The sequence below is a fragment of the Chiloscyllium plagiosum genome, chromosome 10 (genome assembly GCF_004010195.1).
Source record: "Chiloscyllium plagiosum isolate BGI_BamShark_2017 chromosome 10, ASM401019v2, whole genome shotgun sequence".
NCBI classification, from domain to species: Eukaryota; Metazoa; Chordata; class Chondrichthyes; order Orectolobiformes; family Hemiscylliidae; genus Chiloscyllium; species Chiloscyllium plagiosum.
In genome coordinates, this window is record NC_057719.1 from 35335596 (window position 1) to 35351020 (window position 15425).

At 42.1% G+C, this 15425-nt stretch overlaps 1 protein-coding gene across 7 annotated transcripts in view; it reads right to left on the reverse strand.

Moving 5' to 3' along the window:
- The window catches only part of wdr20a (WD repeat domain 20a), a 76532-nt gene that overhangs the window by 15937 nt on the left and 45170 nt on the right, over positions 1-15425 (reverse strand). Inside the window, exons 3-4 of one of the 7 annotated variants that reach the window (XR_006312742.1) lie at positions 10362-10430; positions 7571-7636 (exon numbers count right to left, since the gene is read on the reverse strand). The exons of 4 other annotated variants lie outside the window; for them this stretch is intronic. The gene's annotated coding sequence lies outside the window, so the exon portion shown is untranslated. Of the gene's footprint in view, positions 1-7422; positions 7637-10361; positions 10431-15425 lie in introns of those variants that run through there. 2 more of the 7 variants (XR_006312741.1, XM_043697377.1) reach the window with 2 other exon arrangements.

Consider the following 15425-nt stretch of genomic DNA (forward strand, 5'->3'; position numbering starts at 1 on the left):
AGGAGAAACTTCTTCACTCAGAGAGTGGTGGCTGTGTGGAATGCTCTGTCCCAGAGGGCAGTGGAGGCCCACTCTCTTTAAGAAAGAGTTGGATAGAGCTCTCAAAGATAGTGGAATCAAGGGTTATGGAGATAAGGCAGGAACAGGATACTGATTAGGAATGATCAGCCATGATTATATTGAATGGCGGTGCAGGCTTGAAGGGCTGAATGGCCTACTCCTGCACCTATTGTCTATTGTCTATTCACAAAGCTGAGAGGGTCACTGATAGCAAGTACAGAGAGGTGGCCAGGTCGCAGGCTAAAACTCCACAAGCAGGCAGGGAATGGGTGACCAGATAAAGAGGACGAGGTCAGCAGTAACACCCCTGTGGACATTCCTCTGAAAAAACAGATATACTGCTTTGGATACTGTAATGGGGTAATGACCTCTTAGGGGAAAGCAATAACAGTCAAACTTGTTGCACCATGATTTGGTCTGCTGCACAGAAGAGAGGAGGAGAAAGTGTGAAATGCAATAATTATGGGCAATTCAAGTATAAAGGGAATAAACATACATTTCTGTGGCCACAAACAAGACTCCAGAATATTATATTGCTTCTCTGATGCTAGGGTCAAGGATATCTCAGAGGCTATAGGACATTCTGGAGGGGGAGGGTGAACAGCCAGTGGTGTGGTAAACATTGGTACCAATGACATAGATGGCAAAAAAGGAATAAGGTCCTAAAAGCAGAGTGTAGGAAATAAGTTGAAAAGTAGGACCTCAAAGACAGTGATGTCAAGGTTACTTACTATGCCACATAGTAATTTAGAGTAGAAAAAACAGGATACGTCAGTTGAATGCATGGCTGGAAAGATGGTGCAAGAGAGAGGGATTCAGACTCCTGGGATATTGAAACTGATCCAGGGGGTGAGTGTAGAACCAGTACAAACTGGATGGGTTAACCTGGACAGGATCGGGACAGATGTCCTAGGGTAAGTATGTACTGGTGTGGTTGAGGCAGGTTTAAGCTCGAACAGCAGGAAGAAGGGAAACTAAGCACGGTGACAAGGGAAAGAGACAGACAGGCAGTAACAAAAGAACAGTGAACAAAGAACAGTAAGCGCAGGAACAAGCACTTCAGCCCACCAAGCCCTTCTAAACTAAAAGCCTTTTGTCTCTATGCAACCAGTACCTATTCCCTGTCTATTCACGTATCTGTGAAGATGTCACTTAAACATTGCTATTCTATCTGCATCAACCATCTCCTCTGGCAGTGCATTCCAGGCATTTAGCTTCTTGTGTGTCAAAAAACTTTGACTATCAAATCTCCTTTAAACTTTCCCCCTTTATCTTAAATCTATGCCCTCGAGTAATTGATATTTCTATCCCCAGGAAAAAGACTCCAACTCTTCATTCTATCCATGCCTCTCAATTTTGTAAACTTCTTTCAAGTTGCCCCTCAATCTCCTACGTTCTCGTGAAGACAAACCAAGATTGTCCAATCTCTCTTCATAACTGATATTCTCCAAATCAGGCAACATCTTGGTAACCTTTTATGCATCCTCTCAAAAACCTCCACCTCTTTATGGTAGTGCAGCAACTAGAACTGTATGCAATATTCCAAATGCGGCATAACTAAAGAACTATACAGCTGCAAAATGACCAGCTAATTTTTATACTCTACACTCTGACCAATGAACACTAGCGTACCATACACCTTCTTGATCACCTTATCCACTTATGTTCAAGAGTGTGGTGCTGGAAAAGCACAGCAGGTCAGGCTGAGGAACAGGGAAATCAACATTTCGGGCAAAAGCCCTTCATCAGGCATTCCTGTGCGTTTCCAGCACCACACTTTTGACTCTAATCTCCAGCATCCACAGTACTCACTTTCACCTTATCCACGTATGCTGTCACTTTCAGAAAACTATGGACCTAAATGCCTAGATCCCTCAGTGTGTCAACGCATCCAAGGGTTCTGCCATTTATTGTATACCCACCTCCTGCATTAGACCTTTCAAAATGCGTCCTCATATTTACAGTCATAGAGTCAGAGTTGTACAGCATAGAAACAGACCCTTCAGTCCAAATTGCCCATGCCAACCAGATATCCTAAATAAATTTAGTCCCATTTGTCAGCATTTGGTCTTTTAAATGATGCAACACCCTGGAGATTATTATTGACCAGAAACTCAACTGGACTCAGCACAAACACAACTGGCTACAAGAGTAGGTCAGAGGCTAGGAAAATTAGAAAACTCATCTCATAACTCCCAAAGTCTACCCACCTACAAGCACAAGTCAGGAGTGTGATGGAATACTCCCCGCATGCCTGGATGAGTGCAGCACCAACAACACTCTAGAAGTTCGAGACCCTCTAGGACATAGCAGCCCATTCGTTTGGCACTACATCCACAAGTATGCACTCCTTTCACCATCGACATTCAATAGCAGCAGTATGTACTATCTACAAGATGCACTGCAGAAATTCACCGAAGATCCTCAGACAAAACCTTCCAAACTCATTTAAAAATCACACAACATCAGGTTATAGCCCAACAGGTTTAATTGGCAGCACTAGCTTTCAGAGCACCGCTCCTTCATCAGGTCGTTGTGGAGGACACAAGTGTAAGACACAGAATTTATAGCAAAAATTTACAATGTGATGTAACTGAAATTATACTTTGAAAAATACCTTGATTGTTTGTTGAGTCTTTCATCTATTCGAATACCATGATAGTTTCACTATTTTCAGATGTAAATCTCAATTTTAAAAAAAGTTACATTCTCAGGTTAACTGTAACAATTGATGTTAGCTAGAGAATACGTTGAAGGTGTTAGCCCCCTGTGTTCTCTGTCTGTGCCATAATGTTTAGACTGATTCTAATCTAAAAAGTGAGTTAACAGAATCTTACATGAATTCATGCAGTTTTTGAGCAAAGTACAAAGACTATTGGAGAAGGGCCTCAACTGGAACCTTGGGTTCATGCCACATTACAAGTGACCACCAGTGCACTATACACACACAGACATTCCTACACACACACACATACACATGGACACACGTATACACAGACACACACACTCACACTTGCATCCCCTCACAGACTTAGACACTTTATACTCACACATACACACACTCACTCACTCACTCACAACCCCCCACCCCAGACAGACAGACACGCATATAAGTTTGTGGGGTGAATTTGTACTTGCAGAGTCACATTGAACTTTGCTCAAAAACTGCCCTCACAGACTTAGACACTTTATACTCATACATACACACACTCACTCACTCACAACCCCCCACCCCAGACAGACACACACGCATATAAGTTTGTGGGGTGAATTTGTACTTGCAGAGTCACATTGAACTTTGCTCAAAAACTGCATGAATTCATGTAAGACTCTGTGAACTCACTTTTTAGATTAGAATCAGTCTAAACTTATGCCGTCTAGTTTTGGACTCCCCTACCCCGGGGAAAAGACCTCGACTATTCATCCTATCCATGCCCCTCATGATTTTTATAAACCTCCACAAGGTCACACCTCAGCTTCCGTGCTCCAGGCGAAATAGCCCCAACCTATTCAGTCTCTCCTTATAGCTTAAACCCTTCAACCCTTGCAACATCCTTGTAAATCTTTTCTGAACCCTTTCAAGTTTCACAACATCTTTCCTAAAGCAGAACTGAAAGCAGTATTCCAGAAGTGGCCGAAGCAATGTGGCCGCAACATGACATGTCAACTTCTATACTCAATGCACTGACCAATAAAGGCAAGCACACCAAACGCCTTCTTCACTACCCTGCCTACCTGCTGTTCCACTTTCAAAGAACCATGAACTGCATTCCTCGGTCTCTTTGTTCAGCAACACTCCCCAGGACCCTACCATTAAGTGGTCCAGGTTAAATTCCATCTGCCATTTTTCCACCCAAGTCTCCATTCTATCTATATTCTGCTGGATCCACTGCCAATTCTCCTCATTATCTGTAGCTCCTTCAATCCTGCATCGCCTTCAAACTTACTCATCAGACCATCTACACTCTCCTCCAAATTATTAATATATATTTTACAAACAACAGCAGTCCCGGCACTGATCCTTGTGGAACACCACCACAGGTCTCCAGTCATAAAAACACCCCCCTCCTACTACTCCATGTCAGTTCAGCATCCATCCGACGAGCTCACTGCAGATCATATGTGACTTCACCTGTTGTATCAGCCTACCATGAGGGACCTTGTCAAATGCCTTGCTAAAAGTCCATGCAGACAACATCTACCATCTTACTCTCATCAATAATCTTTGTCACTTCCTCAAAAAAAACTCAATCAAGTTTGTGAGGCATGACCTCCTCCACAAAGCCATGGTGCCTACCATTAATAAAGTTAAACGTCCAACAGGTTTGTTTGGAAGTACAAGGTTTTGGAGCACTGCTTCTTCATCAGGTAGCAGTCTGAAAGCTTGTACTTCCAAATAAACCTGTTGGACTAGATCCTGGTGTTGTGTGATTTTTAACTTTGTCAACCCCAGCCCAACACCAGCACCTCCACATCATGGCTATCATTAACAAGTCCATACTTTTTCAAGTGAGAGTAAATCCTGTCCTTAAGAGTCTTCTCCAATAGTCTCCCTACCACTGATGCAAGACTCACTGGCCTGTAATTTCCCAGATTATCCTTGTTGTCCCTCTCATGGGAGAGTCGAGGGCTGGAGGGCGCAGTCTTAGAATAAAGGGGCGCCAAGTTAAGATTGAGATGAGGAGAAATTTCTTCTCTCAAAGGGTTGTCTTTGGAACTCCTTGCACAGGGAGCTGTGGGGCTGAGTCCTTGGGTATATTTAAGGCTAAGACAGATTCTTAGAATCAAGGGTGAAGAAGGGGCGGCACGGTGGCACAGTGGTTAGCACTGCTGCCTCACAGCGCCTGAGACCCGGGTTCGATTCCCGCCTCAGGCGACTGACTGTGTGGAGTTTGCACATTCTCCCCGTGTCTGCGTGGGTTTCCTCCGGGTGCTCCGGTTTCCTCCCACACTCCAAAGATGTGCAGGTCAGGTGAATTGGCCATGCTAAATTGCCCATAGTGTTAGGTAAGGGGTACATGTAGGGGTATGGGTGGGTTGCGCTTCGGCGGGACAGTGTGAACTTGTTGGGCCGAAGGGCCTGTTTCCACACTGTAAGTAATCTAATCTAATCTAAAGAAGAAAATGGATGTGAAGCAAGTCAGATCATATATCATCCTACTGAATGGTGAGCAGGCTCAAGGGACCAAGTGCCCTACTCCTGTTCCTAATTCTTATGATCTTACTGATTTGTGCAATGCCCATCGTCTCCAATCTCTACTCATAGTTACAATTCTCCAGACCTGGCAACATTCTGGTAAATCTTCTTTGTTCTCTCTCCAAAGCAGTTCCATTCTTCCTGTAAGGTGGTGACCAGAACTGCACACAATACTCCAGTTGTGGGCTCACCAGTGACTTTTACAGTTTTGTCATTATATAATTACTTTTGTATTCTATACCTCTGCTGATGAAGGAGAGCATTCCACATACTTCCTGTACTACTTTATCTACCTAAACACCTATCTTGCACGCCAAGATCTCTCACTTCATCTATCTCTCTCAACACATTCCCTTTTTTTATTCATTCACAGGCTGAGGGCATCACTGGCAAGACTAGCATTTATTGCCCATCCCTAATGCCAGAGAGCAATTTAGAGACAATCACATTGCTGTGGGTCTGAAGTCACATGTAGGCCAGACCAGGTACGGATGGCAGTTTCCTTCACTAAAAGGACATTAGCGAAGCAGATGGGTTTTTTGGATAGTAGACAATGGATTCATAGTCACTGAGAGACTCTTAATTCCTGATATTTATTGAATTCTAATTCCACCATCTGTAGTGGTGGGATTCAAATCCAGGTCCCCAGAACTTGGGTCTCTCAATTAACAGTCCAGTGATAATACCAGTAGGTCACTGCCTCCCCTTATTGGGTTTCCCTTTTCCTGTTCCAATTCCCTAAATGCATTACCTCACACTTAGAGTGGAACTTCACCTGCCACTTTCCTACCTGCTCACCAATCCATCTTTATTATTTTGGAGCTTACAGCTATCCTCTACACTACTCACTGCATGATCAATTTTTGTGCCATTTGCAAATTTCCCAATTGTGTCTCTCATGTTCAAATCCAATTAATTCATGTGCAAAACAAACAGCAGGGACCCTAGCAGGAGTTCCTGATGACGGGCTTATGCCCAAAACATCGACTCTCCTGCTCCTGGGATGCTGCCTGACTGGCTGCGCTTCTCCAGCACCAGAGTCTTCGACTCTGATCTCCAGCATCTGCAGTCCTCACTTTGACCGAGCCATGGTCCTAATACCAAGCCGTGCAGAGCACCACTTAAAGAATATGGAACAGTACAGCACAGTACAGGCCCTTCGGCCTTGATGTTATGCCGACTTTTTACCTTATTCTTAGATCAAACTAACCGACATACCCTACATTTTACTATCATCCAAGTGTCTATCCAAGAGTTGCTTAAATGTCCTTAATGTATCTGACCCTTCTATCGCTGCTGGCAATGTATTCCATGCACCCACCACTCTCTGTGTAAAGAACCCACCTCTGACATCTCCCCTAAACCTTCCTCCAATCATCTTAAAATTATGCCCCCTTGTGATAGCCATTTCCACCTTGGGAAAAAGTCTCTGGCTATCCACTCTACCTGTCCCACTCATCATTTTGTACACCTCTATCAAGTCATTTCTCATCTTTCTTTGCTCCCTCAGCCTTTCTTCATAAGGCATGCCCTCCAGTCCAGGCAGCATCCTGGTAAATCTCCTCAGCAGCCTCTCTAAATCTTCCACATCCTTCTTATAATGAGGCGACCAGAACTGAACACAATATTCCAAGTATTGTCTAACAAGGACTTTATAGAACTGTAGCATAACCTTGTGGCTCTTAAATTCAATTTACCTGCTAATGAAAGCCATTCCAACAGTTTTCCAATCGCAAGGGCAGCCATCGACCATTGCCCTTTATTTCCTGCTAATAAGCCAACTTTGGATCCAATGTGATACATTATCCTGTGTTCCATGGATTTTGAATTTTTTGACCAGTCTGCCATGTGGGACCATGTCAAACACCATATTAAAATCCATGTAGACAAGATCCAATGTACTATCCCTCATCGATCCTCCTTCTCACTTCCCCAAACAATTCAATCAAATTTGTACGGCATGATCTGCCCTTAATAAAACCCTGCTGATTATCCCTCATTAGTTCATGACTTTCTAAGATAACATCTAAGCTAATCCAATCTCTCAGGACTAATTTTGATAATTTGCCCATCACAGACGTGGCCTATAATTGTTTTGCACTTCCTTTGTACCTTTTTAAGCAACAGAACTACATTTGCATTCCTCCAGTCCTCCAGCATCTCACCTGTGTTCAGTGAAGATTGGAAAATATCCTTAGAGCATCAGCTTTTTCCTCCCTGACTTCTTTCAACATCCTAGGGAACAATCCAACTGGCCCTGGGGTGATGTATCCACTTTCAAGGATTCCAACTCCTCTAACACTTGTTCTCTCGTTATGATTACTTTGTCCAATATTTCAGGTTGCTCCTCTTGGATTACTATATCCACATCATCCTTTCCTTTGTGAATATGGAGAAAAAAATTCATTTAAACATCTGCCCATATTCTCACCATCTGCACACAAGTTCCCTTCTTCATCTCTAATAGGTCACACCGTTTCCTTAACTATCCTTTTGCTCTTTAAAGTTTGGTAAAACATCTTTGAGCTTTCTTTTATCTTGTTTGCTAACATTTTTTCATACCTTCTCTTTGATTTCTTTGTTTCTTCTTTAACTGAATTCCTGTACTTTCTACATTCCTGTAGGCTATTGGCAATGTTGAGTCTTTTGGGACTATGATGAGCTTTCTATTTCTGTTTAATTTTCCCTTGTATTTTTATAGACAACTATGGGGGTCTAGATTTGGCAGTACCATTCTTATTTTGGACAGGACATATCTGCTTTATACGCTAATGATCACACTTTGGAACCTCCCATGGGTTTACAACTAATTTATCCTTTCGCAGTCTTGTCTAGTCTGTCTCAGCCAAGTCACTTCTTAGTTTTGTAAAATTTGCCATTCCCCAGTTTAAAATACTTACTCCTGATTTATCTTTGTCCTTTCATGTAATAATACTAAATCTAACAGAATTGTGGTCACTATCCCTGGTATGGTCTACTGTCTAACTCTGTCTTAAACACATTCAACGACTTGGCTTCTACAGCCTTCTCCGGTAATGAGTTCTACAGATAAAGAAATTCCTCATCATCTAACTTAGGTCCCAGACTCAATCATCTCCACATCCACTCTATCTAGGCCTCTCAGTATTCTGTAAATTTCAATCAGATTCTCCTCCTCATCCTTCTAAACTCAAATGAGTACAGACCAGACACCTCAACACCCCTCTTGTGTTCAGCCCTTTCATTATTCTTATAAATCTCATCTGGACCCCCTCCAAGGACAGCAAGTCCTTCTTTAGATTTTGGGCCCAAAACTGCAGTTGTAAATGCAGTCCAACCAGAGCATTATTGTGCCTCAGCACAACATCCCCGTTCTTGTATTCTCTCTCTCAAAACACATTCTAACATTGTACTGTATTTGCCTTTCTAATTGCCAAATAAACCTGCGTTATCCTTAGCAGAATCCTGAACTCCTAAATCTCTTTATGCTTCAGATTTCACTTAGAAAGTACATACATCTCTTGCAAAGTACATAATCCCACACTTTCCCTCATTGTACTCCATCTGCTATTTCTTTGCCCAAGACCTTCTGCAGCCTGCCCACCTCCTCAACACTCCCTGCACCTTCAACTATTTTTCTTCAATTGCAAACTTAGAAACAATGCCCTCAGTTCCTTTATCAAGACCATTGATATATATCATGAACAGCTGTGGTCCCAACACTGACCTCTGCAGAACTCCACTAGTCACCAGCTGCAATCCTGAAAAGACTTCTTTATCCTCCTTCTCTGTCTTCTCCCAGTCAATCCTCGATGCATGCCAGTACGTTGCCCTAACACCATGGGTCCTTATCTTATTAGTAGCTTCCTGAATGGCACCTTATCAAATGCTTTCTGGAAATCTAAATAGATCACGTCCACTGCTCTCCTTTGTATAACTTGCCTGTTACCTCCTCAAAGAATTCTAACAGATTTGTGACGCATGACCCTTGATGAAGCTATGTTGTCTCAGCCCTATTTTTCACGCACTACCAAGCACTCCACAATCTCATCCTTAATAACGGACTCTAAAATCTTATCAATGACAGAGGTCAAGTTAACTAGCTGAGTATTTCCCATTTTCTGCCTAGTCTGAAGTCCTCATGGTCACTGTATTTATCATTTCCACTAGGACCCTGTTCTAGCCCAATTTAGTTGCAAACCACCCAACAGCATAGTTATTTCCAGCCCCATTATTGGAGCCAATGTCCCATAAAATTGAAGCCCTCCTTTCCAAACAACTCCTTCAGTCAGATTATTACCTCCTTAATCTTTTTAACCTGATGTTAATTTGCACATTGTTCTGCTAAAAGCCTGAGATTACACCGTTTGAGACCTATTTCATGATACTTGCCAATCATGGTCTCTTGCCTATTCTGTTTGTTGACCCAATGACTGAATTCACTCCTTGTCTTCAAAATTTCCCTTCAAACAAGCTTAAACCATCCCTCCCTCTGGCAAATGATCAGTAACAAGTAGGTTATATGATCTTGCTTACAAAGGATGCTTCTGGTTCCCTTATAGCTATAATATTATGCTTCTCCTCCTCACTCTTTGAAGACTTTTCTACACCAAGTTGCTGGAGTAGGAAAAACACATTCCAGTTATCCTTCAGACAGCCATTATTCTTTTCCTCAAAAACAGAAAGTAATTTTCTGCCAATCATCATTCTCGATCTCTCCTAAATCTACTTATAATGCACATCATCAGTTATATCAGCCACATCTCTCAATTATGTTTGACTGAGGTCTGAAGCAAATAGTTTGAATATTTCCCCATCACTTATGTGTGCTGTATGTCAGTTTACACTCAGCTCAATGACTCTCAGCCAGAATGATTTGATATGAAGATACTGCTGAACTGTTCACTTGGAATTATGTCCCTGACAAATTCACGTGCACACGTTGCACTCCTGCACTACAATCAAACAATGTTTTAGTCTAACTTATTTGTACATACTTTATAGTTTACAGATTGTTTTATTTGCTAACGTATAGTAAGCAAAATATTTGGTTAAGCTTGCAAATACTTTGTCACAAGCCTATACATGCCAACCACAACAAGTGCAGGAGGCATAAAAATAGTACCTTTGTCCCTTTCGCCCAGAATTCTCACTTTCTCTAATTTCCCAAATTCTATTACAGCAGAGTTGGAATCTGAAACAAAAACAGAAAGTGTTGGAAATACTCAGCAGGTTTGACTGCATTGGATGTCACCACTGAGCACATCTTCCTCGTTCCTCCAACTACAGGCTTCTAAACTGGATCAGTTATTCTGTTTCACCCTATCCATTCCTCGAACAGTTTCAGCACACCCAATGCCTTTCCATAATACGTTAGAAATAGGCTGCCCAACATTCCTTGCATCCACTATCCCCCATTTTCTTCATAACCCTCAATTCCCCAGTTGATCAATAATCTATCAGCCTTAAATATACACACGTACTCTAAAGGACCCACTAGTTTTCTGTGGTAAGGCATTCTCAACCCTCAGAAAAGAAATTCCTCATTTCAGTCATCCTTTTAGAGTCATGGAGATGGACAGCATGGAAACAGACCCTTCGGTCCAACACGTCCATGCCGACCAGATATCTCAACCCAATCTAGTCCCACCTGCCAGCATCCAGCCCACATCCCTCCAAACCCTTCCTATTCATATACCCATCCAAATGCCTTTTCGATGTTGCAATTGTACCAGCCTCTGCCACTTCCTCTGGCAGCTCATTCCATACACGTACCACCCTCTGCGTGAAACATTTGCCCCGTAGGTCTCTTCTATATCTTTCCCCTCTCACCCTAAACCTATGCACTCTAGTTTTGGACTTCCCCCACCCAGGAAAACGATTTTGCCTATTTACCCTATCCATACTCCTCATAATTTTTTAAACCTCTATAAGGTCATCCCTCAGCCTCCTACGCTTCAGGGAAAACAGCCCCAGCCTGTTCAGCCTCTCCCTATAGCTCAAATCCTCCAACCCTGGCAACATCCTTGTAAATATTTTCTGAACCCTTTCAAGTTTCGCAACATCTTTCCAATAGGAAGACGACCAGAATTGCACGTAATATTCCAACAGTGGCCTAACCAACGTTTATTGAGATTGTTTCTTAAATGCATTCATTTGTGGGACAAGGGCATTGCTGGCTAGGCCAGCGTTTATTCCCCTTTGGTCTTAGATTCTTCCATGAGAGGAAACACCTTCTCAGCCTGCCAAGCTCCTCAAAAATTTTCTATGTTTCAGTGAGATCACCTTTATTCATCTATATTCCAGTGAAGAGTCCCACCCTGTTTAGCCATTGTTCAAAAAACAATCCTTCATGTCATGGATCATTCCAGTGAACCTTTTCAGAACTGCCTCCAATTAAATATCTTTTCTTAAATAAGGGAATCAAAGCTGTTCACAGCACTCCAGATGTGATCTTGCCAGCATCTTATACAGTTGCAGTAAGACTTCCCTACTCTTATACTCCAAACCACTTGAAATAAGGGTAAACATTCCATTAGGCTTCCGGGTTATCTGCTGTACCTGTGTGCTAGCTTCTGTTTCGTGCACAAGTAGAATCAGAGAATCCCTACAGTGCAGATGGAGGCCATTCAGCCAATCTAGTCTGCAAGACTCTCTGAAGAGCATCCCACCCAGACCCACTATGTCCCCCTCTCAACTTTTCACTGTAACGCTGCAGTTAAAAAGGCACTATACCTCGCCTGCATATCACTGGACACTACGGGGAAATTTAGCATGGCCAATTCACCTAACCTGCGCATTTTTGGACTGTGGGAGGAAACTGATGCACTTGGAGGAAACCCACACAGACACAGAGAGAACATGGAAACTCCAAACTGTCACCCAAGGCCGGAATCAAAACTATTGTGCCACCGTGTCACCCCTATACCCCAAGTCGCTTTTGTGTTGCAGCTTTCTGAAGAGGGCGGGGGAAGAGAAGTGATTGTCATGGGCATCTATGGGGCAGTCAGTGTGTGTAACTGGGAAGGGCAGGTGTGGGTATAGTTTTATATTTACCAAGAGTTAAAGTAGGTTTTAAATGTTGCCAAATAAAAAAGGTTGAAGTGGAAGCCTCTTACTTGGAGTTAGGGATTTATTCAGACAATTCGAGCTAACAAACAATTAATGTGTAGTCATGGTATCAGACCCAATGTGCGCCTTTTGGGATACATCCAGTCGTTGGCTTTCATTAGCCCAGACAATTCCAGTCTAAATTTGTAAATGAGATGTAGGAACACCATCTCTGGGGGTATAGATGCAAAATCGCTAAACATGGTGGTAGAGGTTGATAATTCCATAAAAGGTGCAAATATAGAACTAGGGTTCAATCCTGTTTGACCTTTTTGATGAACTAACAATGAGGGTTGATGAGAATAGTGCGATTGATGTGGCAGACTTGCCTCTGTGAACATGTTTGATAAGGTATTAAATAATGGACTTGTCAGTAAAATTGAGCCCAATAATAAGGAAGAAAAGGGATCATGGTTGCATTAACAACAAGTTAGCAAAAAGACAGAAAACAAAGAAATGTCAGTTTTTTGTGGTTTGTAGGAAAGTACCAGCAAACTTACCCAGGGATTGATACTCAGACCATACTTTTCCTCGCTGCACTTAAATAATCTAGACTTTGGAGCGCTGGGCACAACTTTAAAATGCACGGATGACATAAAATTTGGAAGCATTATGAACTGTGAGGAGGATAGTGACAGACTTTAAAGAAACAGACAGGTTGGCAGAATGAGCCCATATGTGGCAGATTAAGTTTAATACCAGGAAATGTGAAGTGATACATTACGGTAGGAGGAATGAACTTTTGAACCCGTACCAGGTATTTATAGATAATCAATGATGCAAGTTGGAATGAGTTCTGATTGCAGATGGTCATGCTCGATGACTCAAACATCCATAAGTGCTCACAGCTTGTTTAATGGGCTGGCATATAGACATCAAGCTGCAAATTCCTACAGTTTACAATTCAAATGAAAATAAATAAATCTTACTGTATAGCTGCAAAACTTTTCCCAGCATCCCTCACCCCTCACATTTCATCGAGGCATGCTACGCTTCCTTGTGATCATTCTCCAGTGCCTCTGTGCCCAATGCAGCTAATCTTATAGGGCACAGAACTGAAAGAATCCCAAAGTGTGTAGATCAGTAGATCTACAGTACACTAGAGTAGAGAACCCCTGACCAATTTTTCAACGAGGAGATTAAATAAGGCGAGCTCATTTGACCGTTCCATTTCAAACCTGAATTTGCCATTGATGAAAGGAAATTTTTTCGTGCAGCTGCAGATTCAAATACAGCAAGCGTATCATCAACATGAAATTTGCTTCATATGAATCTGCAGCTGAATGTAAGAATTTCCGTAAATGTCTTAACACGCTTCACCTTATGTTCAAATTCACATTTCAAATGGAAATCAAAATGTCCTAGTTGAACTATAAACTTACCTTCACTAGTCAATATATACATTCGGATTCCCACAGATCTATGTCCTACAATATTGGCCTCATTAGCAACCACATATTTGAGGCCAAAGCGGACTGTTCAATGTGCAAACCTGATGCTGAAATAACATGCATCAAAGCCATCCTTTGGTTTCCCTGATTTGGTGCTATTTCACTTAATATTATGCAAATTTAGGAAAGGTTTAAAACTTGATCGTGAAAATTGCTCAGTCTACCTTCAGTTACGCTGAGTGGGTAAGGTAATTCAAACATTTGAGCAACAGTGATAGGATGCTGTTTTTAAGTCAACGAGATGTTCTGTCCTTCTCACAAATGAGTAATGCTGGATATGCATCAGTGCTAGTGTGATGCCAAGTATGTAGGCTATAGGTTCCACATACTGGCGGAATGTATCAGACTGTATTAAACTTTCAGCTGTTCACAGAAAGTGCTATATTGATTGTACCAAACTAGAACAGCAATTGTAAAATTTGCAATGCTGTCTAACATTAGGTGTGATTCTACAACTGAACAATTTACTGGATAATCCAGAATATGAAACGAACTATACAGGCACCAAGTTTAGCGTTGACAGTTTTACCTGCAGAGGGTAGTGCAAGTTCTGGAACTTACATGTGTTGATGCCCAGGGACTTGTTCTTTGCAGGCAGAAAGTGGTGGTATACATATTACACCTATTTCAATTTAACAAAAATGTGTGACAGCCATTTATTAGTTCATTTCTCAGGGCAGTGCTCTGACCCAGAAACAATCTGTCTGGTTTTAAATTTAAACAAAGATTTGCTGTCACGCATCAATCAGCACTAATGCATACATTCTCCTGTGCTACAGGAAAAAGGCCGAGAATGGGAACAGGGTCGCTTTGCAGAGGAATGGGCATGAACGTAACAGCCGAATGACATCCTTGCGTGCTGTGACCACCCTGCAATCCTATATTTTAAGCTGACATGCTATGTTTAACTTTTGCAGAACCTTGATACCATAACATTGGCACATCTGACTCTGATTCTTCAAACGTTTTATATAAATTGAACAAAACTCTCCGTTATTTCCCTCTAGAAGCAAACCGAAGTGCTTTGATGATTCATTTAATGATCTCGTTAACTGGAACGGGAAATCCAAGTTTACAACTGCAGCATTGTTCTGATCTCTCCTATAAGGATACTGACACACTGCAGCTCCTTTTTGAAGTAAACATATGACTGGGGCAGGGAGGGGTAATGTGACAGACGTCTTTAAGGTTATCGTAGTTTTGATCAGGTAGACAGAGAGACGTTTACACTTGGAGATCAGAATAGAAATTGGGTCATTAAAATAATTTCTTATAAATCTAATGGGGAAATCTAGTGAAACCACTTTACTCAGACAGTGGTGTTTATGTGGAAGCCGCTACTACAAGTAGTAGTAAAAACATGCAAAAACATGAGACTTGTTGATGAGGTCAGAAGAAGTGGTGGAAGGATGTGTATGCGTGATGCAGAGATATCTGCATGATCTTATTGGGACAGACAGCAAATTACTGGATCAGTGGTGCTGGAAGAGCACAGCAATTCAGGCAGCATCCGAGGACAGGCAAAATCGACGTTTCGGGCAAAAGCCCTTCATCAGGAATAAAGGCAGAGAGCCTGAAGCGTGGAGAGATAAGCTAGAGGAGGGTGGGGGTGGGGATAGAGTAGCATA